The sequence below is a fragment of the Sylvia atricapilla genome, chromosome 7 (assembly GCF_009819655.1).
Source record: "Sylvia atricapilla isolate bSylAtr1 chromosome 7, bSylAtr1.pri, whole genome shotgun sequence".
Lineage (NCBI taxonomy): Eukaryota > Metazoa > Chordata > Aves > Passeriformes > Sylviidae > Sylvia > Sylvia atricapilla.
The window spans coordinates 38280066-38293502 of record NC_089146.1 but is presented as its reverse complement, the minus strand read 5'-3'; the positions used below and the strand labels follow the sequence as shown (position 1 = coordinate 38293502).

The 13437-nt window shown below is 58.1% G+C and overlaps 1 pseudogene; it reads right to left on the bottom strand.

Moving 5' to 3' along the window:
• Nucleotides 1-201: 201 nt before the first annotated feature.
• On the bottom strand, nt 202-5856 carry LOC136363888 (putative polypeptide N-acetylgalactosaminyltransferase 9; annotated as a pseudogene).
• Between the last annotated feature and the right edge of the window lie 7581 nt (nt 5857-13437).

Genomic DNA, 13437 nt, shown 5'->3' with positions numbered 1-13437 from the left:
AGCTGCCTCACCAGGATGTGTGCCTCACCAGGATGAGCTGCCTCACCAGGGACCGGCTGCCATCACCAGGATGAGCTGTGTCACCAGGATGACTGTTCACCAGGGATAGCTCCCTCACCAGGATGAGCTATGTACCAGGATGTCTGCCTCACCAGGATGTGCTCCCTCACCGGGACGGCTGCCTCACCAGGATGAGCTGCCTCACCTCATGTCCTTGTCACTGATGACCTCGATGACAGGCAGGCCACCTTGGTCCGGCGCAGGCGGATCCTGTCCAGCAGTGGCCTCAGCCATCCCACGTTGCACTCCACGTGTGAGTCCAGGAACGTCAGCACAGCGCCTGTGGCACAGGTTGGGAGGATCAGCCTCCAGCCCAGCCCCTGTTGGCTCAGGGTGCTGCTGGCCTGTATCTGCATAACTGAAGTCATCTCTTTCCAACCAACTGTTGAGAAATTTTACAAACCCTGTAGTTTGCTTGTTTTAAAACTCTCAAAAATTTGTCAAGTTACTAAACAAAAACAAACGACTACAACCAACAAGCCCCTGAGAACCAAAACCAAAGCAAAACCTAAATAAAAGAAGCCAATTAGTAATAAACTTGACCAATTAATTTCCGAAAAGGGAGTGCTAAACCCATAGACAAGACAAAAAAAAACCCCACTGTAAAATGTGTAACCATGTGACCAACAAATCTATACTGTAGCTTAATGTAACAATAAATAGCTTCACTCAATCATATAGATCGTTTATCCAAATCTCCTGCACTGCTGACTGTGCCACAGCCCTCCTTGCTCCCAGACCTCCCAGACACAGGCCAGCGTTTTTCCCCGCTTGCAGAAGTGCCCATTCAGTGCTCACAGCCTGGATGGGCGGTGTGGGGCTGGGGCAGGAAATCCTGGCTAAAGACCCCCTGGGCACTGGAGGGACAACACAGCACAGGAGATGTAACCAGCAGTGTGTATTGTACTACTGTCTGTTGAAACTGGTCGGAGGTGGGATTTTTTCTCTTCTCTGACCCATTCCTTGTACTCCAGGGAAAGGGGCGGGCCTTCTGTTAATGGCAGCTGTGAAACCAGTGGGGCCATGTTCTTTATCCCTTCCAGGACCTGCAGGGGAGCCAGGGCAGAGCGGCGGTTCCTGGCCACCGCGCTCACTGCAGGTCAGACATCCCCTCATCCCACTGGGAGAGGCCCGCCCAGGGGAGGACCCAGCATTCCCCCTGGATCAGCCCTGGGTTCAGAACACCACACAGCCTGCTCTGGATTCCCAGAGGAGACCAGCCCCAGCTCACACCACTGAGCTTCTCCAATCATCTCTGGCTGCCCAGAACCACATCTGTCCTGCAGGAGATTGGTCTGGGCTGACACCGACAGCCTGACCACGGGGTTAGCGTTCTGACTCTGGCAGGGTTTTCTGTTTTGTTTCTTTGCTTTTTTTTTTATTCTACGTTGTATTTTTTTAATATTCCTAGTAAAGAGCTTTATCCTATTCCCATGTCTTTGCCTGAAAGCCCCTAATTTCAGATTACAAGCTCGAAGGAAGGGTTTCATTCTCCATCCAAGGGAAGTCCACGTTCCCTGGCAGACACCTATCTTCAAACCATCAGATGCCCAGCATTGGGGGGTCCCCGCAGGCTGGCCACGCCCCTGTCCCCCTTTGCGACCTGGGCTCCCGCCACCTGGCCCGATCAGTCCGTGCCGCTCCCTGAGCGCAGATCTTCACCTTGGGACCGCGCCATGTACGTGCCAGCGCTCCTTCAGGTACTCTGCAGAGGCCAAGTATCGCTCAGAGCGACCTGCCTGACCCACTGCCACCCTGTACAGGCTGAAAAACCCACACGCAGATTTTCCCTGGAAGCACTCCAGGCACACCTCAGCCTGGGCTGTGAACCCCTGGGCACGGCTCCTTGTTGCCTGCTGTGAGCTCTGGAGCCCACCTGGACAGCACTTCTCCTGGAGAACCAGCATGCAGAAATTGCATCATCCTAAATTTTTAAGAGATTTTTAAGACACGTTGTGTATGTGCCTTTCTGTCTCAGGAGGTCAGTGGCAGAAAAAACACAAAAAGTCCATTTTGGTCCATGCTGCCTCACCTTGCTGGCACTGGTGACAGAGCTGGGTCGCCCCCTTTGTCCTCCACCACAGAACCTGGATAGTTTGGGTTGAAGGGAATTTAAAGCCCACCTCCTTCCACCTGCTCCCATGGGCTGAACTCAGCGGAGAGTGAGCCTCACAAGGCAGTGGCTGGGTACCATGAATGCCTAAGGAAGCACTGGTGCAGGGAGTCCCATGTCACCACTGCAGCTCCTGTCCTCGAGCCCCCTGCACTGTCCCCCTCTGGGAACAGGGGCACCTGCCCCGACCTGACACTGACGGGAGACTCTCCTGATTGCACACCCTTGACCAGGACGCCACAAAGATGAAAGGCTGGGCAGGACTCAGCTCCCTGGTGCTCCCAGACCTCTGGCAGCCTCTGCCTTCATCCCCCTCAGCCAGCCCCAGCACCCCCCCCCTGATCCTCAGTCCCCGCACAGGCCAGGGATGCACTTCAATACAGAGAAGGAGAAAATGTGATTCTCTCCTACTCGGAATTGGATTACAGAGAACAAATTGCATTTTCCCCTCAAGTTATATTAGTTTCATCAAGGCAGCAGAAGGTTGACCTACCCTTGGTGCTGATCCTCCACCAGAATGATCTCCTGGATGAGGTGGGGAGGAGCGGCCGAGGACGCTGTCACGGGACGCAGCATGGTGGACCACACCTCGTCCACAAGCACATGATGAGCTGGTGGTCGGGAGGTCGTCGTGGACCTGCTGCTCAGAGCACCTGCAACAGCAACACGGGCTCACTGGTGGCCAGTGACAGCCCGGGAAAGCTGCGGCTTGGAGTTTTGTGGAAAATGTGCGGGGAAGGGAATGCCCAAGGTGGAAAAAGGGAAAGTCCTGCAGGGCTGGGAGGGGAACGAGGGTGAGGGGGAACCCACACACAGCCCCAGGGCCCCTCTCATGGGCAGCCCCCGGACCGGACGAGCTCACTTGGTTCTGACGGAAATTAGGGCTATTTCAGGGCTTCACAGTTAATGCCCGTGAGCACCAGCCCCTCAGCACAGCTCCAAAAGCAGCGAGCACTGTGCACAGAGAGGCATGGATTGGCCATTTCAGTGCTCTAGTCCAGCACTCCAGGAAAGAATCACAACAGAACCGGAGTCTGAACTAGGAGAGACTGGAATACACCAAAAAAATTGTCGTCTGCCACAACCCAGCCCTGAGCTGGCCCTTACCCCGGTCTCTGCTGTGCCAACAGCCCGCGGGCAGAGCTGCACAGGTGCCCAGGGCAGCTCCGTGCCCCGTGGCAGCAGCTCCCAGCCCCGGGGACACGGCCTGTTTGGCCAGGTGTTCCCTGTGAGGGCAAAGCGACTCCTCCCGGGAGCTGCCCCTCACTCCCCGGGTGCTTCCTGCTCTGCGGCCGCGGGGCTTGGCTCCACACCAACCCCGGGGCTGGCGCTGTGCCACCCTGGCTCCGGTCCTGTGCACAGGAGCCTTCTGCAGGTGGTCAGGAAGCGGCCCCAGCCGCCTCCCCTTCCCTGCTCCCTTCTTCCCGTGCAGGATCCCACCGCAGCCGCACCACCAGCACGGCGGGAATGTCTGCAGTGTCCTGTGGCACGGGACAATCACGGCACTGCTCCCAGGCACTGCACCCGTGGCTGTGAGCCTGGGAACAGCGACACGGAGGTCCCTGCTCAGGCAGGTCTCTCACGTGCCCAGGGGCTGAGAGATGCTTGTGGGAAGGGCTCAGTGCAAGAGAGAACCTGGCACTGACCTGAGCTGGCACCTTCCCTGCCCTTTCTGCAGCTCTCACAGCCACAGAACGGCTTAGGTTGGAAAAGAGCTTTAAGGTCATCACGTCCAAGCACCACTCAGCACCGCTGAGCCTGTGGGCCGGGATGGCTCCCCAGCCTCTTGTCCCTCTCTTGGTGGCACTGCCCTTGCCTTGTCCTGCTTTACTGGCAGGGAGTGACCTTTTTGAAGCACAGTCCTGAAATGTGCAGGATCAGTTACACATTCCATGATGACAGCTGCAATTGTGACTTTTCCAAACCAAACTGCACATCCCCCCGCGTGTGCCCACAGAGCAGAGTCCCCAGGCTGCCTCTGCAGCCTGTGCCCCTGGATGGGGCCAGCACTCAGCTCCTCCCTGCAGCGGCTCCTGGAGCCCCAGCAGGTCCCCGTGGCTCCGGGGTTTGGTGTCACCTCCTCGAGGGAAGGGCCGCGGCAGCCCGAGGTGTGAGAGCCCCTCGGGGCACTGGGGCTCCTGCTGCCCCACCCACCGACGGGCAGCAGGCTCCAGAACCAACACACGAGTTCGGAATGCTCAGAGCTGCACCTGACACAGCAGGGGCAGCTTTCCAAGGCACAGAGAGGCCTGTGCCCCATGGTCACCTGTGCTGTGTCGTGGCCCCTTGGGGCAGCCGGCTCAGCAGCTTACACAAACCTGCAGGTTTAACAACAGGCTGGGACAGGCAAAAGCCATCTGACAGGCAGCACGGAGGGCTCGGTGTGCCCCCAGCAACCCTCCCCAGAGGCACGGAGCCCACTGCCAGGGTGCAGCACGGGGCTGTGTTTGTGCAAGGGGAGCAGCTCTTACCCGAGGCCTGGTGTCTGCGATGGCTCGATCCACGGGATCAGATCGCTGAGGTAGACATTAAAGTTTCCTTCTTCCATCTACTTTTGCTTCTTCTTGTTTATCATCAGGGACAGCAACAGGTGTCCAAACTGGCCGGGAGCTCGGGGGTCTCTCGGGGCAAGCGTTGCATCCATGGACAGAACTCTGTGCATCCCTGGGCTGCTCCCTGCCTGCTTCTGCCCGTTCTGGCCAGTGCCAGCTGCTCCAGGAGCTGCTCCCCTCTGCTCCTGCCCATCCTGGCCAGTGCCAGTCCTTCCAGGAGCTGCTCCCCTCTGCTCCTGCCCTTCCTGGCCGCCAGTGCCAGCTGCTCCAGGAGCTGCTCCCCTCTGCTCCTGCCCTCCTGGCCATGCCAGTCCTTCCAGGAGCTGCTCCCCTCTCCCTGCCCATCCTGGCCAGTGCCAGTCCTTCCAGGAGCTGCCCCCTGCTCCTGCCCGTCCTGGCCAGTGCCAGTCCTTCCAAGCGGCCCCCTCTGCTCCTGCCCATCCTGGCCAGTGCCAGTCCTTCCAGGAGCTGCTCCTGGCGTCGCACCCACGATCCGGCTCCGGCCACCCGTGGCAGTGGCCCAGCAGCGGCAGTGGCCCCAGCAGCGGCATGGCCCCAGCAGTGCACGGCAGCGTGGGCACCATCACTGCCCTTGTCACAAGTCCTTTGTGCTTCCCCCGTGTCCCTGTGGCGTTCCCCGCATGGGCTCCGGACCGGCGACCTTCATCTCCTCTTTGCCGGCGAGGACGAAGCGAGTTTCGGAGGAAGTTTCTTTCCGTCCCGTACGTGTTTCCCGCGGTCCGGGCCGTGCTGCGGGCCCGCTCCGTCCCCCGTGCCCGGGCTGGCCGCCCGCTCCGCTGCGCTCCGAGAGCGCCGTGCCCGCGCGGGGCCGGGGGCTGCGGAAGAGGCGGCGATGGCCCCGGGCCCGCGGCCCCGTGCCCGGCTGGGCCGCCCCGGCTCCTCCGCCGCCTCCTCCGGCTCCTCGGGCCGCGCAGGGCCGCGCCCGCTTCAACCCCGGCCCCGGCCCCGGCCCCGGCCGCTGCCCCGCCGCCTCCCGCCAGCAGCCGCCCGCCCGCCTCGCCCAGCGACAGGCGCAGCGCCCATGTCCATCAGCAGCCACGCCACCGAGGCGGCGAACACCAAGGCCAGCCCGGCCGGCCTGCCGCGGAACAGCCGCCGCAGCCCGCTCATCCCGGGCGGCCGCGGGAGCCGCGGGAGCCGCCGGGCCGCGGGGCGGGGATGGGCCGCGGGGCCGGATGGGGCCGGGGATGGGGCCGGGCATGGGGCCGGGGATGGGCTGGGCATAGGGCCGGGCATGGGACGGGGATGGGCCGGCATGGGATGGGAACGGCATGGGGACGGGCATGGGGACGGGCATGGGGCCGGGACGCCGCTGCCCCCGCCCCCCCTCACCGGGACCCGCCGCCCCGCGGGACATCCCGGGAGGAGCGCGGCTGTGCCTCGGGGACACATCCCGCGGATGGGCCGTGCCGCTGGGGGGACATCCCCGGGACAGCGGGGTGGCTGGGGACACATACCGGGATCAGTGATGCGGTTGGAGGACATTCCGGGGACCAGTGATGCAGTTTTGGGGCACATCCCGGATCCATGGTGCAGTTTGGGGACACATCCCGGATCCATGGTGCAGTTTGGGGGCACATCCCGGATCAGTGATGCGGGTTGGAGAGGACATTCCGGGGACCAGTGATGCAGTTTGGGGCACATCCCGGGATCATGATGCAGTTTGGGGCCATCCCGGGATCATGATGCGGTTTGGGCACATCCCGGGATCCATGGTGCGTTTGGGGCACATCCCGGGATCAGTGATGCGGTTTGGGGGCACATCCCGGATCCATGGTGCAGTTTGGGGGCACATCCCGGGATCCATGGTGCAGTTTTGGGGGCACATCCCGGATCCATGGTGCAGTTTTGGGGGCACATGCCGGGATCAGTGATGCGGTTTGGGGGCACATCCCGGGATCCATGGTGCAGTTTGGGGGCACATCCCGGATCCATGGTGCAGTTTGGGGCACATCCCGGGATCCATGGTGCAGTTTGGGGGCACATCCCGGGATCCATGGTGCAGTTTGGGGGCACATCCCGGGATCCATGGTGCAGTTGGGGCGCCTCTGCCCGGCAGCGGAGGGAGCGGGGCTGTCTCGGGTCCCCACCGGGGCAGAGGGGCCGTGGCTCCGGGAGCCGAGCGTGTCCTGCTCCACGTGGCAGCGGGCGCGGCAGGCGCTGGCTGAGCCGCTGCTGAGGACGTGGCTGTGTTCCATCCCGCTCAATTACAGAGCACGGGGCCCACGCTGGCGGAGCGCCGCAGCCTCCGTGGGCTGAGCCGGAGAACGCCAAAAAGGAATCAGCGAGGAGCCACCCTCCTGCTCCTGCTCCTGCCCCGGCAGGCAGGACGTGGCAGGCTTTGCTGGCTGTGCCCGCTCTTCTGGATGCTGGATGTTCTGACGGACGTGGTCAGGGAAGGACTGTGGCATCAGGTGCGAGGTGTGGGCAGCAGATCTGAGAACTCAGGGTACAGGCACTGAAGTGAAAGATAAAAAGCCTGAGCTGGTATTTTGCAGCTTTATTACTTAGCTTAACTCTTTAAAGTTTTCTGGTATTAATGAATTTAATAGCAATGCCCTGTATCCCAAAGCAGGAGATTTTGTTAATAAAGGGCTCCAACCCACTGCAGTGCGTATGAATATTGAAAAGAAATTGGTGGGGAAAAATACTTAATTCATACTTCAAAAAATTAGTACAATCAAACCCCAGCTTATGGTTACATTGTGTGATGGAAAACAAAAGAATGACAGTTTGTTGTTTTGCCAAGGCTTTTCTTTGCCAAGCAAACTTTGCCTTCAGATGTGGCAGGCAGTTCTGATTTCGGAGGATTTGCATGTGTGGATGGTGCTTGAGGACTCAGTAAGAGGGAGGGAAGATAAGATTGCAAGGATTCTGTAAAGGGAAAAAAAAAAGCAGCAGTTGAGAGTAAGCAAGATGAACTTAAACGGAACAATTCTGTTTGTTTAGAAAGGAAAGTTTGACGCACACGGTCTGTGCTTCATTCACCACGCTGGCACAGCTTTGCCATTTCCGTTTGGGTTTTCCCTCGCTGATGCTGACCCTCCCTCCGGCAGGGCTGGCTCCCCGGTGCAGGGCCCTGCCAGCACACCCTGGGGCCGTGCTTTAGGGTTCTGCCCCGGGGCTCATCGGGACACGGTGGGTCCCCTGGAGCTGCCGCAAGCGTGTTCCTCTGCCAGTGGGCCAGAGCAGCAGCCTCTTCCCTAAGCCCTGGCACCAGCCCCCCCTGCCAGGGCAGGGAGAAGCCCAAGACGTCCCTCTGAGCTCCAGCCTTACGCGTTGTGACAAAGTCGTCGCTGTGTGGGTCTGGTCAGGCTCCGCACGCTCTGCCCTTGGCTCTCCTCCCTGGCAAGTGCCAATGTTCCAGATAGCTGAACAATTCCATGACACAAGACAGCTGCTTTTGTAGGGAGGAATTAATTGAATCAACCACTCCATCATTAAAATATCTGACGTTCAGATGGAAAAGCAGGGAAGCAAGCTTGCTTGAAGATGAAGACTCAACACTTTTTCAGCCAGAACTGTCCCAGAAGATAGGAATGTTAATATAACTCACACTGGATCTCTATATTGTATTTTAGCAATGTAAATAATATTGTCCAAGAGAATTCGTGAGGGAACGATCTCTTGCTAAAGCCTGGCTAACTTATTATATTGTATTTCTTCTGTGGAGCACAAGAATCTCAGAACGGTTTGGGTTGTAAAAGACCTTAAAGCTCATCCAGTTCCATGCCCTGCCATGGCCAGGACACCTTCCACTGTCCCACTGGAGGAAACACCGAGGTTGGAGTACCCTGTCCCGCTGGGGTGTCTGGTGGTGTCCCTGGAGCCTCCTCCCAGGCAGATGGGAATGAAAATGGAAACTTTGGAAGAATTGGTGGTTACGTTCTGCCGGAAAACCCCAAAGCTGTAGAGGCAGAAAGCTGGGAAATACTGGGCAATCGAGTGCTGGAGGCTCAAAAATCTGAAGCTGAAGAGACTAAAGTTTCATTCTGTTTTGGAAGGTGTCTGGGTTTTTAAGCTGACCTTGTTGCCCCGGGCTGGGTGACGGCATCCAGGCCTCGGCGCTGAATGATTGTTTGACGTGTGATTGAGGGCACCTCATCCCCAAACCCAGGACTGGTTTACAGGATCAGGGCTGGAGAGCTGCTGGGGTTTGGGTTTTGTTGCAGACAGTGGCCTGGGCTGACCGTGCTCCAGTGAATCTGCTGGCACTGTGTGTGCCACTGCACATGGGGAGCCGCTGTTGTCACCAGAATGGAACCAGCAGGGGCGGCACCCTCATTTGCATAGAGGTCATGTTTGCTAATATGTGTCTTGTAGAAGCAGGACAGCATGTAAAAGAGGATGGTTAAAACCTGACCCAGCGATGTTTTTAAATTTCAAATTAGGCATAACGTATGCATTAAATTAATTAGGGGAATTCATTAAGGGGGGAAGAGTAAAGAAACTAGTGAGCAGTGTGCAGCATTAGTAATGTAAGCCATTTTCTATAATTGTTATAGAATTTGTCTCATAACATTAGCCTTTGATAATTATTGCAGCATAATATGATATATGTGCTTATTAACAGTTTCATTAATTACTATAGAGCAAAGACACTGAAGTCTGGCACACATAGAACAAGTGTTGCAGCAGATGGTTGAAATTAGTGAAATGCAATTGGTTGCTGAACACCTTTTACCTAATTACATTATTACATCAAAACAGTTAAACCAAATTTGTCAGGTTGTCTGCTGAGCACTGGGATGTTTGGAGTGGGGGTGGCCCCCGGGCCCCAGCTCCCACGGGGTGCAGGGACCCTCTGCCATCATCTCCTGGCTCTGGTGGCAGGAACTCCTGCAGACCTCCACCCTGTCTCCCTGCATCCCAGGTTAGTCTCATCTTCCCCTTCCTCCTGCTCGTTTCCCCTCAGCCTGCCTGTCCCTGGACCCGTGTCCCCAGGGCCGTGCAGGGTGCAGTCTCCAGCACTCTGACTCCTTGGTTCTTTATCAGGAGCCTTCGCTGGTGCCGGATTCTGCCAGGGAGCCTTGTCCTCACGCCTCACTGTGAATGTTGGACCTCAGGATCTGTCAGTCAGGCTGGGCTCAGCATCACTGCGCACAGACAAAAGCAGCACGAGCCCCCGTCCTCACCCACCCCGATGGCTTCTGTAAGCAGGGTGACTTTGAGCTGTGTTGCCCCCAGTTAGCAGTGTCCTAAACCCTGGCAGTGGGGCTGGGCTGCACCCCTCTTTCTCCTCCCGCCTGCTGGACACAGCTGCCTGCTCCTGTCCCATGTGGAGGAGTCTGGGAGAGGATCCAGGCTCTGGGAGAGGATCCAGGGTCTGGGGAGATCCCAGGTGTCCTGGGGGAAGGATCCTCAGGGTCTGGGGGAGAATCTCAGGGTCTGGGGGGGGATCTCAGGGTCTGGGAGAGAATCTCAGGGTCTGGGGGAGATCTCAGGGTCTGGGGGAAGATCTCAGGGTCTGGGGGAGGATCCAGGGTCTGGAGGAGGATCCCAGGGTCTGGGGGAAGATCTCAGGGTCTGGGGGAGAATCTCAGGGTCTGGGGGGATCCAGGTCTGGGGGAGGATCCAGGGTCTGGGGAGAATCTCAGGGTCTGGGGAGGATCCAGGGTCTAGGGGAGGATCCAGATCTGGGGGAGATCTCAGGGTCTGGGGGGAGGATCTCAGGGTCTGGGAGAGAATCTCAGGGTCTGGGGGAGAATCTCAGGGTCTGGGGGAAGATCTCAGGGTCTGGGGAGATCCAGAGTCTGGGGAAGATCTCAGGGTCTGGGGGAATCCAGGTCTGGGGGATCCAGAGTCTGGGGGAGGTCTCAGGGTCTGGGGGGAATCTCAGGGTTTGGCGAGGATCCCAGGGTTGGGGAGATCCCAGGTCTGGGGGCTCAGGGGTCCCTGTGCAGCCTGGGGCCCCCCGCCTTGTTCCCTGTGTGGTGGGGAGCAAAGCTGTTCCCCCTGCAGGGTGCTGCCTTTCCCTCAGCACTCCCTGGCCCCATCACTCACCCATCTGTGGGCCAGGCTGGCCGGGGTGGACACCTCTCTGGTGGCTTCCCAAACCCCCTGTCGTGCTGGGGTGGCCTTGGATGCAGAGCGGAGAGAAAATGTGAGCCCTAAATAGAAAGGCTGAAAAGTGCCCATGCTGCATTTGTGCCTGAGCATCAGCAGTGTGGGAGCACGGGGAGTGTGGGGACTGAGTCACTGAACAGAATTCCATGTGTTTGGGACTCATTTTAATTACCCAGATGGACAGTTTTCAGCAGATCTCACACCTTTGTGCTCCCCCAGCACTGCCCTTGGGCACTGGCAGGGCACCTTGTCCATGGAGACAGAGTAAAATAGATGGGGACAAATCTCTAGCAGGCCTGTTGTGACAGGACCAGGGAGAGTGGCTTTAAAGTGAAGGAGGGGAAATTTTGGTTTGATGTTTGGGAGAAATTCCTGGCTGTGGGGACGGTGAGGCCGTGGCACAGGGTGCCCAGAGAAGCTGTGGCTGCCCCTGGATCCCTGGCAGTGTCCCAGGCCAGGCTGAATGGGGTTTGGAGCACCCCGGACGGTGGAAGGTGTGGAATGGGATGGGATTTGAGGTCCCTTCCAACCCAAACCATTCTGGGATTCTTTGGGGTGAGGGCAGCGTGTCCCCCTGCAGAGGGACAGGTGAGTGGCACTGCCTGTCCCCGGTAGCTCTGCCAGCCCTGTCCCAGCGTGAAGCAGCGTGCCAGGAGCTGAGCAGGACAGCAGCTCCGAGGGGCCCAGGCAGCGAGGCAGGAGATTATCATCCCAGGGCTGCTGAGGAGTCTGCAGGCAGGAATGTCAGTGCAGGGCTGCCCCATGGCCGGCACAGCCGGACACACACCTCGGCAGTCACCGGGAAACGGAACAGAAATGGGTTCTGCTGCCGTGTGAGGGGAGCAGCAGCTGCCATGGATGGGGCATCTCTGGCCAGGGTGATGAGAGGGCAAGCACTGCCCCAGCACTGCCAGGTCACGCTCCCCGTGCCAAGGTCTGCCAAGAAAGGCTGCGAGACCCTGCGTGAGTGCAGGCTGAAAAGCCTCTCCAGAAATGCTCCAGGGCTATTTGTGATGCTGGTGCACCGAGCAGGCACCTTTTTTTTTTTTTTTATTCTATTCCGCAGGAATTAAATTAATTTAGACATGCACTATAACTATTTCCTGCCTCAGGGACCTTTGTTTTAACAATCATAAAGATTTTATATGACACCGCACCGACATTTGATGTGAATAAATTAAGGGAATTAGTACAAAACTGCTTTCTTTCTCTGGAGCTCCCAGCACACCTCTGCCTGCACACAGAGTGGCTGAGGGTGTGAGCAGGCTCAGGTGTGCCCTGAGGATGCAGATCCTGCCCTCAACAGCTCCACTGCTGGAAGAGGGGACACCCCCTCCGTGAGTCCTGCTGAGCAGTGGAATCGTGGAGGCCGGATGTTTGTTTGTAGGGGCACCTTAAATCCCATCCAGTGCCACCCTGCCTGCCATGGCAGGGACACCTCCCACTGTCCCAGGTGCTCCAAGCCCCAGTGTCCGACCTGGCCTTGGCACTGCCAGGGATCCAGGGGGCGCCCCAGCTTCCCTGTGCCAGCCCTTCCCACCCTGCAGGAAAATGTTCCTCCTAATATCCAACCTAAGCTGGGTTCACACCCAAGGGTTATGACTTGACTTGTTTGCTCTTTCAGAGGAGCACTCGTGCCCATTGTGTCAGCTCTAGACAGCAGGGATGTCACTGGGCTGTCCCTCCAGCTGTCCCTAGGTCTCTGGGAGCGCATCCCACTGGATTTGCCCCACCCCCACTGCTCCTGCTAAACTGTGGGGAGTTAAAAACCCTGAGCTCTGCCAGGAGACCACAATCTTTTTGTGCTCTAACCCCACCATGTGATATGTAAGCAATTGATTATTCCAGATTAGTTCCTTCTGGGTACATATGTCAGAAGGGTGCAGTGGGCAGGGACATCAGAGGATACAGGGATACAGGGATACAGCGATACAGGGACACAGGGATACAGGGATACAGTGATACAGGGATACAGGGATACAGAGAGCAGATACAGGGGATACAGGGATACAGGGAGCAGGATCAGGGGTGCAGGGCTACAGGGAGCAGGATGCAGGGATACGGGATACAGGGACACAGGGATTCAGGGATACAGGGATACAGGGTGCAGGGGTACAGGCTGAAGAACACAAGGGTCAGCTGACAGGCCTCAGGGTTTTGGATGGAGGGCTGCAGGATGTGGTGCGGCTGTCAGCACTCTGCCAGGACACACCCGAACCATCAAACCAGAGCAGCTGGGGGAGGACAGCAGCTCAGTCCTGTGGAGGGACCTGGGGGGGTCTTAGGGCCACCACCCCCTGTGCCCTCCCTGGGCCCTCTGGCCCAGAGGTGTGGCTGAGGCTGTGATGCAGTGGCTGTGGTGGCTCTGGTGGCCGTGGTGGCTCTGGTGGCTCTGCCCAGGGGAGGTGATCCCAGCAGGTCTCAGAACCCAGCCAGGAGGGGCCCGAGCTGAGCTTCTCCTCTGTCATCTCGTACTTGTACAGCAAAGTACTGTTATATCATTAAATGCTTTGGTGTCAGTCACTGCTCTTTCTTTGTAAATGTTACTCATTTCATAAATAAATCAAAACCTGCAGACCCTGGGTTTTCAGAAACTTGAATGCTTTTGTTAAAATTGTATGAAGC